Source organism: Lepidochelys kempii, chromosome 7, assembly GCF_965140285.1.
Source record: "Lepidochelys kempii isolate rLepKem1 chromosome 7, rLepKem1.hap1, whole genome shotgun sequence".
Classification (NCBI taxonomy): Eukaryota; Metazoa; Chordata; order Testudines; family Cheloniidae; genus Lepidochelys; species Lepidochelys kempii.
Genome location: NC_136386.1, coordinates 98,370,245 through 98,389,447, shown reverse-complemented (window position 1 = coordinate 98,389,447; position 19,203 = coordinate 98,370,245).

The window sequence follows — 19,203 nt, the reverse complement described above, 5'->3', positions numbered from 1 at the left end:
CACTTATTCATTCCTCACTTGCTACGCGTCAGCTATGGTCCTGCTATTGTGGGGAACTTTCCTGGCTTATACACTACCCCGGTGAAGTGGGCTAGCGAAAGGATCTGAGTCCTCGCTACCATTTCCTTTACCCAGAGGCCTGCCTGACCTCGAGGGCTCCCATTCCACTCTCCTGTGTGGCAGAGTCCTCGTAACCCCAACAAGACTGGACCCAGGATTCCTGAGGGCTCGACCACCAACCTTGTTGTGGTCACCTAGGGCAGGGGCTAGGGTGTCCCCACTCTGGAGTGCTCTCTCCATTCTGGACACTTCCCTGACCCACTGATCATTCCATACAGTTCAAAGCAAACACAATTTATTAACACTCAATTAAAAATAGATAAGGACAACATGGGAAAAGTTAAAGGAAAACACATATCCCCATGCCACAGAGCGGGGTTATTGTTAGGGGGCTTATTCCTTCACCCACTTACTTCCCTGGTCCTTCTCGCATGAACAGAGAGCAACAATACCCGAAGTCCAAAGGTGCAAACAATTCGATGTTTATTGGGGTGAACTTCCAGCAAGCATGATTCCAGTTTCCTTCCTTAGTATCCTCCTTCCCAGCTCTGACACCACAAAGCCTTACACCTGTGTCCCTGTTCCCATTCCTGCCCTTAGCCAAACATGATTCCAACTTCCTTACTCCCATTCCCTGTTCCCATTTCCCCCTTTAGCAAAACATGATTCCAATTTTCTTACCCCCATTCCCTGTTCCCATCTCCCCCTTTAGCAAAACATGATTCCAATTTTCTTACCCCCATTCCCTGTTCCCATCTCACACCCACACCCCCACCCCCACCCCCTCACTTCCTCATTGACTACAGATTATATAGTAAAACTTGAGTTCTGCTTAGCTATACCTTAACCAATCATTTTCCTGAAATTTAACTAACCAATCCTAACATATTGTAACATGATTATGTAACCAATTATATCCCACCACCTCAATTAGTTTACACCCAGCAAAATTAATTATACAGCAGACAGGAACAATCACAGAACCAGACAGAGATTATACAGACAAACAACAGCAAAGTGGGAACTATAATGACAAAACAATACAGAAGTGAGGATTTCACATCCCAGCTATTGATAAGTGAGTTCTTGCCAGACAGGATGCTATCAAACTAAGTTTCCTTTTACATTTTCTAGGCACTTCCCTTTCTCTGGAGGTGATAGGAATACAATCCTGTCCTGATAGTGCCTAACAGCCCAATAGCACCTTATTTCAATGTGACTAGTTTGGAATGTGAGGATGTGACCGTTCGCTTCCCAGCTTATGGCTGCCTCTGCTGCTTAGCCAAAGGCCTTAGCCTAAGAACAGGGCCTCAGACTGTCACAGTAAGAGAAGGCCCTTACACCAGCAGACAGTGATCTTGATTCTTTCTTTTATACCTCTATCACTAGCCAAGTGATAAGAATACACCTAAATTCTTAGAGTACAGGCCTTTGCGGACAGGCCTGAATATCTATATCCTAACAGTTATCACAACCAGCGTCTCTGGAATGTAAGGGAAGTTCAGTCTGTTCCTCACAAGTCCCAGGCCTCCTCTTCAGGCCCTGGCTGTGCTGCAGGGATGCTGTGGGTCGGACACTCGCTCTGACGGTGGCCACATGCCTTCAGGCTCTAGGTGGCAGGACTCTTCTTCCCAGCGTTGCCCCAGCCCCATCGGGTTACGGTTCCCTTCCAAGTCTGGCCTGCAAGGCCTCTTGGCTGGGGGCGTCTCCCTATGCTGGGTCCACTGCTCAGAGTCCCCCTCACTCTCCCTAGCTGCTCACCACACCTGGCTTCGGACGGCTTCAGCTCCAGCTCCATTCTGCCTTAGCACTGCTGCTCTGCCTCCAGCTCCCTGGGCTGCTTTTCTTGCCCCTCTGGCTTTGGTTGCTGCAGCTCCTCTCCCAGCACTGACCTGCTCCCTGGGCTGCTGCTCTGGCTGTTGTTGCTGTGACTTTGCTCTCCAGCTCAGCTCAGGCTCCTGCTCTCTCCTTAGCTCAGCCCCACTCTGTCTCAGGCAATTCCAGCTCACATGGAGAATGGGACTCCTTCTGACTCCCTGATTAGCCTGCCTGCCCTGTCAATCAGGCTGACCTGGAGCATTGACCTCTCCCCATTGTTCCTGGGGACTGTCAGTTTCAGTGTCCTGATTTCCCATCAACTCTTCTCCTTTCTTTTGGTACTGGGAGCTAGCCAATCAAAAACCCCACTGAGTTTTAGTAAGGGGCCAACTGTCCCCTTGCATATGCAACTTGTTACTGACCTGTGTGCCGAGAAGTATTACCTTTCCCTACTCTACTAATTGTAGTGGCCTTTAGCCACTGTGGGGCCTGGTTTACACTAAAACTTGGGTCAACCTAGCTATCTCATTCAGGGTTGTGAAAAATTTCACACCCTGTGTGACATAGATCAACTTAACCCACGTTGTGTACACACTGCTAGGTCAAAAGAAAAATTATTCTGTCAACCTAGCTATTTCTTCTCAAGGAGGTGGATTTATTACAGTGATGGGGAAAAAAAACCCTTCTGTTGCTACAAGAAATGTCTACGCTACAGTGCTACAGACATTTCTGATCAGAAGGGCACAGTCAAATCTCAGTTTGTTATTGTAAATTTCTTTTGAGCCATCTTTGGCAAATAAACAAAATTCTATATTAATTTTTTTAAACTTTCTCTTTCAACACTCTCTTGTTTTATTGGTGGCAAAAAGGGTTAATAATTATATGCAGTTACAGCACCCTGTGAGTACACATTTAATAAATACAATGTAATAAGAATTAGACCACTGCATATCTATGAAAACACTGGTGTGCTGCATTGAAAAATTAGAAACATAGGTACACCTCTGACTTCAAGGCCTCTCCATGCACTTTCCTGGTACCATCATCTGAAACTCTTTTCAGAAACTACGGGACCAGTTGAAAATAAAAATGATTTTAAAGTTAAGGGTCTGAACTGAAACTACTGCTCTTAACAAGCTCTTCTAATTTAACTTACATTTTAGCTATAAAATTGGTAAAAAGGTTAACCTTTTGCAAAAGTTCTATTGAATCTAATAGGGATTAAACCAATATTTTTCTTCTGAAATTATTCCAAAATCCTAAAAAGTGTGATAGGTTTTTTTCTTACCATCCTATCAAGTTCTATAGCAAGGATATATTTCATTATTCAAAAACCTATAGAAAGATTATCTTTTTCTCTTAAATTCCATATAATCTTTCACAGAGAAAATAGGAACTGTCTTGACTCATATTTTATCACTTTTATAAAGGGCCTTTTGTGTTGATGCAATATGAATTGAGTGGTTACAATACATTCCCTAATGACATAAGGAGCAATTCATGGTGTTCACTTGCTCACTTTTTAAAGAGACAACACCTTATTTTTTTTGAACACTTCAATTAGTAAATCATGGGATTATATCCCCTGCTATTCTATGCATGACATTAACAATAATGGCTTTATACAATTTCTGAATCAGGTAATTAGACTCCACCTTTTTAAATCATCCCTACAGTTTCAATCTAGTTTAAACGTGTCAAACATTTGAAGCTTCTCTCACTTTACTTCGTATGCTTTTCTGCAGGGTAATAGATCTCACTGTCAAGAAATTTCCCCTCAACCTTAACTTTACTTTCAACCCATTATTCTTACCCATTTACTATGCCAAGTAAATCCTCTCTGTCACCCAAAGACCTCTTGATGACAATTGGCAAATGGCACAGGGGTAGATAGGGGATTCTTGTACTCCTGGGTTCACTAAAAGAATGCCATGAAAGCCTGTGATACACTGGTCGTTATAACCATTGCAAGATTTATGTACAGAAAATATGTGAGGAGTTATGTATATATGTACAAAGGTCTGGTCTGGTCTGGTCTAACTGGAGTGCAAATGAATCCTCGGGCATCCTTCAGTTTGTGAAGACAAGCCACCTGCAGGCTTTATCTTATGAAAGGGGGATTTTAGCCAGCCTGGCTGAAACCCTAGGAAAAGGACTTGGGTAAGCTATGGGAGATGAGGGAATTTCATACGAGTTAAATTTAGGCTTTAGAAAGCATGTTATGATTTTTTTTAATATATTTTCCCAATATTCTGATTTACCATCATTTGAAACTCTCTATTCTTTGATGAGAAACTCCGAGGACTTGGGGGTTGGTGTGTGCCTATTGCTTACCTGTAGAGAGAAGATGAGAGCTGTGGAGGCCTAGAGGAGAGTGCTTGTGATGCCACAGGCCAGTGGAGTCAGAGAGCTAATCCACAACAGGCTAATCTCACATTGACCCATTGACTTCAAAAGGGCCAGGATTTCACCTTTACGTATTTAATTAATATACAGTGCTGGTTGGGAATTTTTTGACAAAATGTGTGATCAGAAAATGCCAATTTGTCAAAACCAAAACTTTTTGTGATAACATATCCGTTCTGGTCAAAGCGTGGGTGTGTGTCCTGGGCTATCCCTGTGGTTAGAACACTCGCCTGGTGAGTGACCCAGGTTCAAGTCACTCACCTGGCATGTGAGAGACACAGGGACTTGAGTGACTTGAACCTGGGCCCTCCACATCCCAGGTGAGTGCCCTAACCACTGGATTTCTCTCTTTGTGGTTTTTCGTTTGTTTGCAAAACTGTCAATATCCCTAAGTGGAAAGAGAACTGTTTGAAACCTTGGAAAAATTTCATGGGCCAGGAAAACTACTTCATGCTCGGTTTCAGAGTAACAGCTGTGTTAGTCTGTATTCGCAAAAAGAAAAGGAGTACTTGTGGCACCTTAGAGACTGACCAATTTATTTGAGCATAAGCTTTCGTGAGCTATGTTTTCCCCAGATGGTTTGCATTTTTCTGTTCAGCCTCATTTTGTTGTTTCTGATCCCTCTAAGAATGCTTCTATTTCTCTGTCTTCACTGGTGTTCCCAGCTTCTGATACTGAACAGACTGGAATGGGGCTTCCATTCCTCAAGGGAAAGATTAAATAATGGGAAGAATAAGAATACTCAGAACCAAAGTGGAGAAACATCTGCAGCATACATAGACTTTAGATCCTGATTTGGGCAGTGACTCACATAACCTACAGGACCATGTAGGCTATGGGGATTAGATGAGTTGTAGACTGAAAGAGTTAACTCTGACCAATCAGCTATTAGAATTCTTAATTGTATTTATATACGCACATTATTATTTCTTCATATATTTCTTAATGCTCTTTAGTGTAACCCTTTCAACTGAAGTAGCCAGTATTCTAACTAACCTCTGCCTTTTATCTCTTGTCCTATGCCTTTTATCTCTGCCAGGCTGGGGGTAAAGGTCGTTTTATGTGGCTCCTGATGTGTCATTCTTGGGGGAACCCACACAACGGTGACTATATTGCTCTGATACTAGAAGTATCTATCACACTTGCCTCCAGGATTTGTAGTGTGGTGTGGTTGCCATGGCTATCAAAAGGAACAAATCTCTGTGTATGACTGCTCAAATGGGCTCAAGATCCAGCCTAGCTTGGACAAAAGAGGGTGAGTTACCATATTTTGCTTGTGTCACCTGTGAGACACCTGTGCAAAGTACAAATTAGCAGAAGAAGCCAAAGATAAGAAATGTTGGAGGAAAATATTTCCTCATAATAATGACATTGTTTGTGATTTTAAAATGTTGCAAGATGGTGAAAGAATGAAAGAGCAAATAGATATACTTTAATGATTACACTAGATTCTGAAATTACATATTGCTCAAAAAGTCACTTTTAGATTTAGCCCAAGTAAAGTATTGTAATGACTAATTTGGTGACTTTAATTTTTGTAATGATGTTGGAGTGGGAAAAGATGTAATGTTCTCAGGGTGATATAGTCTAAGAAAATAGACTATCTCTGTACCTACTACAGCTGAATTAGAGCTGGTAGATGTGCAGAGAACAACACCCCAGTCAAAACAAACACTGTTTTCTCCCTACTGGATAAATCTCCATTCAATTTAGAAATGACTATGGGTACCTCACAGGAAACTTTGTAAAACAAAATAATCTGAAAAATAACCCCAAACTCTTGTCTGATCACTATCTGTTAATCTGTGTTAGTCAATTGACCTATATTCTCAAACCGCATGCCACTATCCCACAGGTACAGCTGTTTACTGATGCAATCAACTCCAATATTGATGCTTTCAAATGAGCCATTTGCACAGGAGATGTGACTCAGGGTGTGTGTTGAGGCCTTGAAGGCTTTCATAAGAGGCTTTTTAACTGGTTACTCAAACAACTGAAAAAAGGGGAAGGGGAAGGAAAACCCTTGACAGATTTAGGAGATCTAGAGGCTGAACTGTTTCACTGTTATTCCTTGGAAACAGAAGAAGCAATCTGCATGACTACAAGAGAATTGGACGGACTTTGTTAATGTTAAGAGCTAAATCAGACTGTTCATGTCTCAAAGGGATAATAGACATGGGGACAAAGCAAGCTTCCAATTAATATGAATCATAAATAAACTCCCTATTAGCTTGGCTCATATTAGCAAGCCTCATCAGACTGTAAACTATCTAATGCAAGGATTAGGTCCTTCTTTGGGTTTCTATGTGTCCCAGCACAATGAGACACCAGTCCTAATTTGGGACCTGTGAGCATTAGTGCAATATAAATTATTATTAATAACAATAGACTGCTCCTTCGTGAAATTAATAGACTGGATCCCAAGCCCATGGAATCTTTCCATCAACTTTAGGCTTTGGATCAGGCCCTAATACCTCACGCTCGTGACACACAGCAACAATGCTTTTTTCATAGATTGAAAGAATAACAAAGTATTTGTCACTATTACTCAGGTGCATACACTTTTGAATAAATATAGAATTAGGAAGCCATAAGTAAAACTTGCTTATGGGGCTATACTGTTTGGTCAGTAAGCAATTAGAGTAATTCACAGTGCAGCAATCTGTGATCTAACTGGTGTGTTTGCTTTGGAAACAAGGCACTGGGACCTGATAAATTTCCCATTGTTCCCCCTTGTATTTAAAAAAATTTGCAACCAAATGATCCCCTTTGCTGTTGGCAATGTACAGGGAATGTTTTGTTAAGAACAGACCACCACACATCATGAACGAGGCTATGATCTCAGTAATGGTTAAGCCAAATCAAGATCCACTACAGTTTTCATTTTATTGACCACTATCATTCCTAAATGATAAATTTAAGATAATTTTTAAACCATTAGCTAAAAGGAAAGAGTACCCTTATTTGGGATAAAATACAGAGATTAATCAGGCTTAGTGAAGTCACCTTCAGTGTCTTTGAATCTGAGAAGTTGGTGACCTATAAATAGTGGGCTCACTTAAAGTGGAAACCATCTTTGGCTACATTGACTGTGGGCTTCCTAAACAGAAACAGATGAGTTTTAGTAACAGTTTTAGAGAATGTATTTCCACATTATATCGTGAAACTTCAGCCTGATTAATACAATTTGGTGATGGCTGGTTGAGACCTTCTTGTTTTCTAAGGGGGTTGAAGAGGACACAACATTTCTATTCTTTTTTCTGAAAAATTTTGTACCTTGACTGGAGGGTAGCGATAATGGGAGCACTGGTGTAGAGAAGGCACCAAGACCCACTGACATTTTTACTAGCATACTGTGTAAACCTGCATTGTACAGGTTTAGATCAAACAGTGGCCACACTAGTGTTAGCAAAACTGGAAAATCTTTCAGAAAAAAAGGCTCGGATAGACAGTCTAAGAGCCACAAGTGTGTTATCTACTATAATTAAAGCTGAACTGGAAGACCCTACTAATGATGCAATTCACTTAGCTTTTATAATCTGATGCAAGTTCTTTAAATTCTGCAAGGTAACGCAGGGCATAGCCTTTTTCCAGTCACTGGTCTATAACTCCATAGAAGGTACTGAGTGTTGCAAGTTTGCTGGGTATCTGTGAAGGGGAAACTCATATATTTTCTGAGAAGCCCACAGGTTGTTAGCATATCCCTAAATCACAGCTCTGGAGAGATATATTCTGCAATTTATGCACTATATAAGGCATTAACCAACCCCAGACCAGATTCATGTAAAGCAGAATAGCTCTATTGACATCAATGGAGCTATGCCACTTTACACCAGCTCAGGATCTGGCCTGTATTTAATCTGCAGAACTACCAGCTGTTGGTTGTGTGTCCTTCCAATGTTGTTTATCAATTTTGCCAGATGAACACTAGGGAAGCCCAAGTGAGAAGAAGATATAGGAATTAAATATTCCAATGATTAATTAGTAAATGTGCTGGGTGTGATCAGATCAGAAATAAATCTATAAACTCCTGGCACAGATTGGTGTGTCTACATTCTGTTAAATTTAACTAATCTGCTCATTTGAGGATTTGTCCCAGAGCATACCTAAATCCTCCATTGAGGCATAAAATAAATTATATCAGTGATATTGATGACAAATGTATATAGGTGTAAGATGTTGGCTATCTGGCATATCATTTGACATTGTTGGGCTGAGGAAATGATAGAATTCTTGGACATCTAGAATCTTCATCGGCTGCAAGCATACCTCTCAAGTGTCCTGCACTGTGCAGGACATCCTACATCTGGCTCCAATTTATAAAGTTGTCCCTCCATTCTACATTGCCATAGCAAAGTCCTGATTCGGCTGCCCCAGTGCAGGTCATCATGGCTGCAGAGTGAGCTCTGACCTGCGTGAATAGGGCCCTACCAAATTCATGGCCATGAAAAATGTGTCACGGACTGTGAAATCTGGTCTTTTATGTGCTTTTACCCTATACTATACACGTTTCATGGGGGGACCAGCGTTTCTCAAATTAGGGGTCCTGACCCCAAAGGGAGTTGCAGGGGGGTCGCAAGGTTATTTTAGGTGGGCCACAGTATTGTCACCCTTACTTCTGCGCTGCCTTCAGAGCTGGGTGGCTGGAGAGCAGTGGCGAGTGACTGGAGAGCAGCAGCTGTTGGCTGGGCACCCAGATCTGAAGGCGGCGCCCCGCCAGCAGCAGCGCAGAAGTAAGGGTGGCAATTCCATGCCATGCCACCCTTACTTCTGTGCTGCTGCCTTCAGAGCTGGGCGGCCGGAGAGCGGCGGCTGCTGACTGAGGGCCCAGCTCTGCAGGCAGCAGCGCAGAAATGAGGATAGCAGTACCGCAACTCCCCCCAAAATAACCTTGCACCTCCCCAACTCCTTTTTGGGTCAGGACCCCTAAAATTGCAACACACTGCAATTTCAGATTTAAATAGCTGAAATCATGAAATCTACAATTTTTAAAATCCTATGACCATGAAATTGACCAAAATGGACTCTGAATTTGGTAGGTCCTATGCATGAAGCAGTACCTGTTCTGAAGTGTGTTCCAGCACTGCGCCCTCAGGAAGCCTGCCAGAAAGGCCAGGAGCATCAAGGCCTATGGTAGGGTGCAGCTGCTGCTGCAATGGGAAGCGGGGCAGACTCCAGCTCCTCTAAACCTGCTCCCAAAGTTGGTCCAGATGCCCCTGTGGGCACCTCTCAAGGTACCCCTCCTGCCAGCCCCAGGGCTCCCCCACCTGCCATTCCCATTTCTGCCACGCTCAGAGGAACCTCATCCCATTCCTGCCATTTTCAGGTATCCTTCTGCCGTTCCCAGGGGACTCTCCCCCCACACAATCCCTGCCAGTCCCAGGGACCCGTGTTGCATCCTTGCCAGATGTATTCAGTAAAAAAAATTGATTTCCCTCATTTGGAGGGTCACTGCCCTCATTTCAGAGTCCGGGGGTTGACAGGTATGGCTGCAAGTCTGTGTTCTTAATGGTTTCCCTCAAGCTGAATAGAAGAAATATAACAACAGGTTGTGGTGTTTGGGGGTTTCTTGTTTTGTTTTTTCAATCACAGCTAAGAACTGTTTCATGCAGCACTAAAGATGTGAAATGGACTAAGAAGAACCACAGATCCCTGCCATTTGTAAGGTTAGTTGCAGGCCAGCATGTGATTTGGCCTAATTCAAAATTAGGGAGAGCTTGTTCTAACTCTGCAGAATGGAGAGAGCCACTTGTGGATGGGATTCCTTGCTTTCCGACAAAATATACCTCCTGTTATTCATGTCACTGCCCACATTTGCTTGCTTGGTATTATTTACTACACTGTACTTCAAACTCTCTTTTGATCATATTGCTCATGTTAAGGTCTTAATGTTTTATGGAAGCCAATAACAATCCTTTAAAAAAAAAAAGATTATGCACAACTAGTGGGAAGGTTGTGCTTGAATTTCAAAAGATATTGCACATCTGAATGCAAAAACACAAGCTCTGGCCTTGAGACTAATCCACAGCAATCCTGCGATGAACTGCCATGGAAAGTCTTAAAATTGTCAGACAATGTTATCTCTTTCAAATATTGACAGAGGGTTTAATGCCATCAGTATAGAAAATGAGTGGTCTCCAAAGATAGATCGCTAATTAAAAAGGAGTGTTGCCATCTGACAGCAGCTAACTGGTTACTGCAGTGAATTAATCCAGTCAAGAAGAACAAATGAAGTATCTTCTGTGACAGAGGGGCTACATTTTGCTTCTTTTAAATAATCTGAGGATGCCGACTCTAATTCACTCTAGGTGAAAATCTTCATTTCTAATCTACAGCAAAGCCAAATTTTCACTGAAATGCTCTGCTGGGAGTAGAAGACCAATCTGTGGCCTTCCTTTTTGCTTAAAGCCCTTAGGCCCTGATCCTGCCCAGACAAAGCCCTGCACTGATGCAGAGCCCCAGTGAATGGGGCTCCTGGAAGGTACAAGATTAGGGCCTTACTAGTTGCTATATTGTATTCGGAGTACACCACAAAGATGACAGCACAAGTATTTATCTCAAGTATCAGATATTGGTTATTGCCAGAAACAGGCTGTTGAACTCAGTAAACCAGAATGATAAATTCAGGGTCAATCTTCAGTTGTGCTAAGTTTATCCTCTGAACCATCTTTTCACTTCCCCAATCCTGGGCCTGCAGCACGGACTAACATGGGGTGTTCTAGTGGAAGGTAAAGTTGCATCTTTAACTATGAAGAGGCTATTGTCCCTCCATAATATATCACGTCTGATGAGAATACCCAACAGGTAAGCTTAAAATGCAATTTAAATGAGCATTCATGTGAGAAAAACTCATTCACTTTAATGACACATTTCAGAGTAGCAGACGTGTTAGTCTGTATCCGCAAAAAGAAGAGGAGTACTTGTGGCACCTTAGAGACTAACAAATTTATTTGAGCATAAGCTTTCGTGGGCTACAGCCCACTTCATCAGATGCATAGAATGGAACATATAGAGAACATGAAAAGGTGGAAGTTGCCATACCAACTCTAAGAGGCTAATTAATTAAGATGAGCTATTATCAAGATGGCCCATTTCAGACAGTTGACAAGAAGGTGTGAAGATACTTAACATAGGGAAATAGAATCAATTTGTGTAATGACCCAGCTATTCCCAGTCTCTATTCAACCCCAAGTTAATGGCATCTAGTTTGCAAATTAATTCCAGTTCAGCAGTTTCTCGTTGGAGTCTGTTTTTGAAGCTTTTCTGTTGCAAAATTGCCACCTTTAAGTCTGTTACTGAGTGGCCAGAGAGGTTGAAGTGTTCTCCTGCTGGTTTTTGAATGTTATGATTCCTGATGTCAGATTTGTGTCCATTTATTCTTTTGCGTAGAGATTGTCCGGTTTGGCCAATGTACATGGCAGAGGGGCATTGCTGGTACATGATGGCATATATCACATTGGTAGATGTGCAGGCGCACGAGCCTCTGATAGTGTGGCTGATGTGATTAGGTCCTATGATGGTGTCACTTGAATAGATATGTGGACAGAGTTGGCATTGGGCTTTGTTGCAAGGATAGGTTCCTGGGTTAATGTTTTTGTTGTGTGGTGTGTGGTTTCTGGTGAGTATTTGCTTCAGGTTGGGGGGCTGTCTGTAAGTGAGGACTGGTCTGTCTCCCAAGACCTGTGAGAGTGAGGGGTTGTCTTTCAGGATAGGTTGTAGATCTTTGATGATGCGCTGGAGAGGTTTTAGTTGGGGGCGAAGGTGACGGCTAGTGCCGTTCTGTTATTTTCTTTGTTGGGCCTGTCCTGTAGTAGGTGACTTCTGGGTACTCTTCTGGCTCTGTCAATCACACATCTTGGGAGACACTCTGAAAAGCTTGCCATAGAAACCAAATTGTCCTCATTGTCTCCAGATCACAAGTGAGGCACAGAGGTGGTTAGTGATGTGGAGAAACCTGTACTGGAGCTGACATGTCAGTGGGTAAACAGAAGATGATAGTCTCCAGGTCTTATTAATCTAACTCCAGCACTAATTCATTTAAAAAAATAGAGGGGGAAAGCATTAAGTTAGTTTTCCAGTAGGGAAAATAGAATCAAAGATATGGACCCTGCAGATACCGTGGTGATAAGAGAAGCAAAAACTCCTAGATAGAACTAAATGGAAGCTTTTATAATTTAACTTTTTAAGAAACACTCTTATCATTATTATATATCCATGTGCTAGTCACAATAGTGATTCAGATATTTTCCTCCTAAGAACTGAATATGCACATAGCCCTGAACATGATAGTATTCTAAGGTTAATGTACTCTGTGCTTTACTGTATTAAGCCTATAGCTCTCCATTGCCCTCTGCTGTCCATTTAGTCTCATACTAGCATCTAGATGGGAAAAATATCCTCAGGAAATCTAAGACAAAACCCACAGCACTGATATGAAAAATATGTTTAAAAACATTCAAAAAAGCAGACGTGTTAGTCCTGCCTAGCTGCATATTATGTATTGAATCATAGAATCGTAGAATATCAGGGTTGGAAGGGACCCCAGAAGGTCATCTAGTCCAACCCTCTGCTCGAAGCAGGACCAATTCCCAGTTAAATCATCCCAGCCAGAGCTTTGTCAAGCCTGACCTTAAAAACCTCTAAGGAAGGAGATTCTACCACCTCCCTAGGTAACGCATTCCAGTGTTTCACCACCCTCTTAGTGAAAAAGTTTTTCCTAATATCCAATCTAAACCTCCCCCACTGCAACTTGAGACCATTACTCCTCGTTCTGTCATCTGCTACCATTGAGAACAGTTTAGAGCCATCCTCTTTGGAACCCCCTTTCAGGTAGTTGAAAGCAGCTATCAAATCCCCCCTCATTCTTCTCTTCTGCAGGCTAAACAATCCCAGCTCCCTCAGCCTCTCCTCATAACTCATGTGTTCCAGTCCCCTAATCATTTTTGTTGCCCTTCGCTGGACTCTCTCCAATTTATCCACATCCTTCTTGAAGTGTGGGGCCCAAAACTGGACACAGTACTCCAGATGAGGCCTCACCAATGTCGAATAGAGGGGAACGATCACGTCCCTCGATCTGCTCGCTGTGCCCCTACTTATACATCCCAAAATGCCATTGGCCTTCTTGGCAACAAGGGCACACTGCTGACTCATATCCAGCTTCTCGTCCACTGTCACCCCTAGGTCCTTTTCCGCAGAACTGCTGCCTAGCCATTCGGTCCCTAGTCTGTAGCTGTGCATTGGGTTCTTCCGTCCTAAGTGCAGGACCCTGCACTTATCCTTATTGAACCTCATCAGATTTCTTTTGGCCCAATCCTCCAATTTGTCTAGGTCCTTCTGTATCCTATCCCTCCCCTCCAGCGTATCTACCACTCCTCCCAGTTTAGTATCATCCGCAAATTTGCTGAGGGTGCAATCCACACCATCCTCCAGATCATTTATGAAGATGTTGAACAAAACCGGCCCCAGGACCGACCCCTGGGGCACTCCACTTGACACCGGCTGCCAACTAGACATGGAGCCATTGATCACTACCCGTTGAGCCTGACAATCTAGCCAGCTTTCTACCCACCTTATAGTGCATTGACATGACTCTGAATGAATGTGCAATGTTTCAAGAACCAAAGGCTAAATATGATAGCACGGAGGATGTGCTCTGACTAGTTCATTCGGCTGGGGGGGGAAAGAAGGTTAATTAATTAATGCTTTGTTTCACCTTTTCAGTCCCCATGCCTTTCTATGGGGGAGAAGACATTAGCTCTCATCTGTTTATTCACATCAACAGCCAAAACCTGCACTGTGCTCACCCTGCAGTCTTAATTCTGGGAACAAGCAATAATGTACTTCATGCTGTAGATGAATGTGGAAAAATCAGACTGAAATGGGCTCTGAAGCTTTTTAAAATCTGTCGTCTAATAAGAAAATCTGATAAATATTTGACACTTCAGAGCTAGTGAAACACCAAGCATATTCTGTATAAAACACAGCGCAGTCAGAATGTATTTCCTGTCTCGCTCGCACATATATCCCATTGTTTTAGAGCTGATTTCTTATGTTATCAGTGTTTCAGCCCCTACGGAAGGAGAGTTAGAAGAGGGAAATCTATCAAAGATTTCCTGATGGAACTCCTTTGTTATTCCAATGGAGGGGAAAGGAGGCAGGGTGTTGCCCTTACCTGGCAGAATAGGACATGGTGCATGCTTCATAATTTGGCAGCAGCTCTCAGGGGATCTAAGCAGAGGCCTTGTGCTCTGGTGCCAGTGAGGCTCTCCTTCCCCAGCTCCCTGGCAGCGTGGTGTCATTGGACACTTCTGTTGCTCTAGGGTGCTGGGTGGGGAAAGGTTTCTCAGCGCAAAAGATAATACATACCTATGCTCTGTTATCTTTTCCAGAGAATCTGTGTGGAGCTAGGAGGATGATCTGTGTCCTGCCTTGTGCTTCCCCGAGCTCACTCTGTCCCCTCCCTTAACCCAGATCTGTAGAAGGCCCTTCAAAGGAGAGGAGTGGGGAACAGTGCTACAGAAATGTCTGAATATCTGTTCCATTCACCTGTGAGCAAATCTGAGTGGGATGCTCCAGGCCAATACAATTACAGAGAATTGTCCAAACATGCCCAACCACTGTCACTCTCACACACTGCCTCTTGCCCCCTCCCTCTTTTCTACATAGACTCTTCCTTCTGTTTTATTCTACAGCAAAACTTTTTACTACATAGCTTTTATTTTACTTGCCCACGCTCTTAGATAAGATCAAGTGCAGTATCAGAGGGGGGGAGGGGGATATTTTCCATTTTTAAATTCTGTTATCATTCTGTCCATTGGTGCAAACGATACATTTAATGTTGATCTGAAATTCCTGTAGCTCACATGGTATGCTTAACTTTAAAATACAGTATAAAGAACTAAAATGTTAGACAAGGAAAGCAGAGGGAAATTACTCTGAAAAATCAAATTCTGAAAAAGGAAACTTAATCCTTTCAGCTGCAAACAGGGAATCGCTGGTGTAGCCATTATGCTAATTCTACATAAATTCCGGTTGAGACCAAACTACCTGGCAGCTATGGCTGTGTTATAGACTGTGACCTCTGATGCAGAGGGGTTTTATTTATAGAGGTTTATATACATTTTGAAATGAGACTGCATAGTCCACTGTCCCCTAATGTAGGGATTTAATTTATCCATTCTTTCTAGTTGCAGTATGAACAAAGTTTAATATTTATACATATACTTGAGAATTTCTCATAGTCTGTCTTGTTACTACATAGATCCATAAGAGAACAACAGGGATATGTGTACATGTTTAGTGGCTTAATATGCCTTCCTACAGGAAGTGATTTTACAACCTTATACTGTGACTGAAAATACCATTTGATCATTAATTTGAATTCAAACATAATTCAATCCTATGGTGAAAAAAAATCACAAATTGCCACAAATGGGATTTTCTGTCTAATAAACTTTGAAAGGTTAAAACTAAATGCCTCTTCCTGAGTAGTCTAAGTTGCCAAAGTGAGCGAAGACATTCAGGAAAGGTTATATTGTAATTTATCTGTCAAAATTTCCCTCACTTCGAAAGGTAATTTGTTTTGCAACCCATTGGCCAGATTCTGCTCTGACTTGTGCCCTATGTAACTTATTGATTTCAAATTGATGGGGCAAATTCACTACTGTAGTAACAGCAGGTGTAATTACTTTCGCAGATGCAGTGATGCCTAAAACGTGGCATGAATACTCAAGAGATATAGCAGAGATATTCAGTGATAGCACAAAGTGAGCGTCACCATTTCTGGGCTATGGGGATGGAAGAAAGCATGTCAGGCAGTGAAAACAGACATGTGTCCAACAGTAGGGCAAGTAATCACATGTGTGACTAAGGTGGGTGTAAACTGATGCAGCTTCCTTCTCCCATCTTCCACATGGTGTACAACTGACCTAAAATCCAGCAAGCAGCTGACAGCAGCAAGACAACTCACACCCAACAAGTTCTCTCTCCTTCCACTTGTGAGAAGTATTGTTACACCCCACAGCTCAGATTGCTCAACATCAGTAGGATAGAGTGGAGTGTGATGGGCTGCAGGCACTGGGGTTCAGAAACCACCACCGGTGGATATCAGTGGTGGTGGGTATTGGTAAAGAAGCTTAGTTAGTGACTGGATGGTGAACCCGTGTAAATGCAATCCATCAGCCTGTCCGAGGTAGGGAAGATGGTAAAATGGCAAGTTGCAAAATCCCTTGAACAGTGGTTCTCAACCAGGGGTATGTGTGGGTGCATCAACTCATCTAGATATTTGCCCAGATTTACAACAGGCTACATAAAAAGCACTAGTGGTGTCAGTACAAACTAAAATTTCATACAGACAATGACTTGTTTATACTGCTCTGTATACTATACACTGAAATGTAAGTACAATATTTATATTCCAGTTGATTTATTTTATAGTTATACGGTAAAAATGAGAACATACAGAATTTTTCAGTAATAGTGTGCTGTGACACTGTTGTACTTTTATGTCTGATTTTGTAAGTTTTTAAGTGAGGTGGAACTTGGGGGTATGCAAGACAAATCAGACTCTGGAAAGGGGTCTGAAAAGGCTGAGAGCCACTGCCCTAGGAAATAAGCAGCAATGGTTCCATTGTGTCACTATGGGTTCACTATGCAATGGGTCCATTTTGCCACTCTGCCAACCGACAGCTGTTTGCCATTGCTCTGCAATTAGGCAATGGCAAGTAGTAGCTCTGTGTAGCACCCACACAGACACACTGATATGTGCCACTGTGCCAGGCAGAGGGCCAGATATTTAGTTGGTGTAAAGAGATATATCTTCATTGTCTTCAGCCTAGTGTGCTGATTTACACCAGCTGAGGATCTGACTCATAAAATTGCTGCTTTTCCATTTGTAAAATCCACTTTCCTTTTACATCCTGTTCATCTCCTACTTGGGATGTGAAGGTGTAATTTACACATTTCTTTTTAACATGACCTAACAACTGAGTTCCAGAGTTGCATGGGAGGAGAGAGGAGAATCTAAATCAGGATATAGTCCTGAGTGGCAGAAGTCTTTGAAATGGGCACAATAGACGTTCTTTTGATGGCTGAACATTAATTCAGAAAATAGATTATAAAATGGCCTTTCTCAGTTGGTCTTAAGGCTGATTGAAATAAAAACATGTCAAATTAATTTTCACGTGTTCTAGGAAAGGTCACAGAACTGATATGTGAGAGATTGCTTGTCTCTGGAGCCTTTTGTTAGCAATTGGAAGTCTGCATTTATTTTAATGTAAATCTTCATGGTTAATGCCCACAAGATAATGACACAGAAGCACCCTGCTGTTATCTCTCCCAATTGTACATTTATATTGGACTAAATCATTTATAAGCCTATTGATCTGTTAACCTGTGATCCTGCGCCATGCTGTGATCCATTAAAACTTCTTTACTTGCATGTCAACACAAAAACCACCTGTTGGTTATTTCCATTTAAATCTGAGACACTGACCCACCTCCTTCAGTTAGACCAACTAGATAAAAGGTACAAAATTTCAAATATTTTAAAGCCACAATCTTTGTTTCAGATTCACTTTATCGTGTTTAGTTTAAAGCACATTTTTATTCTTTTTTTCTTACAGGAGCACCTAAGGATCTCTGATCAGAGCCCCATCATGCTGTGCACCGTACAAAGACTGTTCATAATCTAAGATTTAGATACAAAGGAATAGGTGAATAAATAAACCAAGGGGAGAGGGAGGGAGGACAAAGTTACAGCATAAACATGACCAAATACTCAACACAGTGGTCTTAGGAGTCACAACATGGCGGGGAGTGGGGAAAGCCTGGTCACTTTGAGTGGTCTCCGTTGGAATTGTGTAGCTCAGACACTGCACACTTGCTTAAAAGATGGTCCCTGAATGTTTCTGAAATCCTCCATTCTCCCTCTGTTTCATACACCACATAAGTTGTCTCCATTATTAAGCCTTTTTGTTGTTGTCAAACACTTACTGGCCTCTCTCAGTCAAATCAGTATAATTACTTCCATGGCTGTGCAATTCGCAGAACAGGGTTCACTCATTAACTGTCCAAGTGGTCATTGATTGTTGTTCCTTTGAGTTATTCATTGCTGAAAAGATCATGCATGACTCTTACACGTCTTATCGAGACAGTTGGGTTGCTCATAAGACATGTCGTAGACATGCACAGTCTACTGTGTGTCTCCTTTATATCTGCAAATTAAAAAACCAAAACAACACTGCCACAGTAGGGTTAATGGTCTGACTTTACACCTGCTCCGCAGAAATAAGGAAATGAAGGGGTCTGGTCTATACAAAAAAATTGTACTTGTGAAACTAAATTGGTTTCTAAATTGATTTAGTTATATTGGTGCAGCCCCCTTGGTTTAATAGTGGTTAATATTGATTTAGCTTAATTTGGTTTGCTACTGCTTTAAGTCAATATCCATAATTTACACCCTTGAAATCCCATTACACTGCCAGAACAGTGTACTAGGGTCTCGTTGTGAATGACAATCAGACCCTTAGAATTCAAATCATATTAAATAAATAAATAAATAACACATCTTGGCACCAGCCAGATGTGTGCCAAACACAAGGAAACCAATTCGCATATAGTTCTGTTTTGGTGATTTTGTTTTAGTCTCTTGTACTCCTGGAAGCCCCATGTTAAAATTTTGCTATCATGTTGGATGCACGAAGTCTCATGTATTTACCAGGAATGTACTCGGGGAGGATACCTCCAAGATCCACTTGCAGTTTCCACAAACACTCAATTGAGCAATGTGTGTCCATAGGGAACAGTCCTGAATATACTTGTTTGCCAAGTATATTGTTGGCTGTGATAGTGTTTTGAGTTAAAAGGAAAAACAAACAAACATATTCCTCAGTCCTTGACTCTTCCTCTTTGCATAGCACT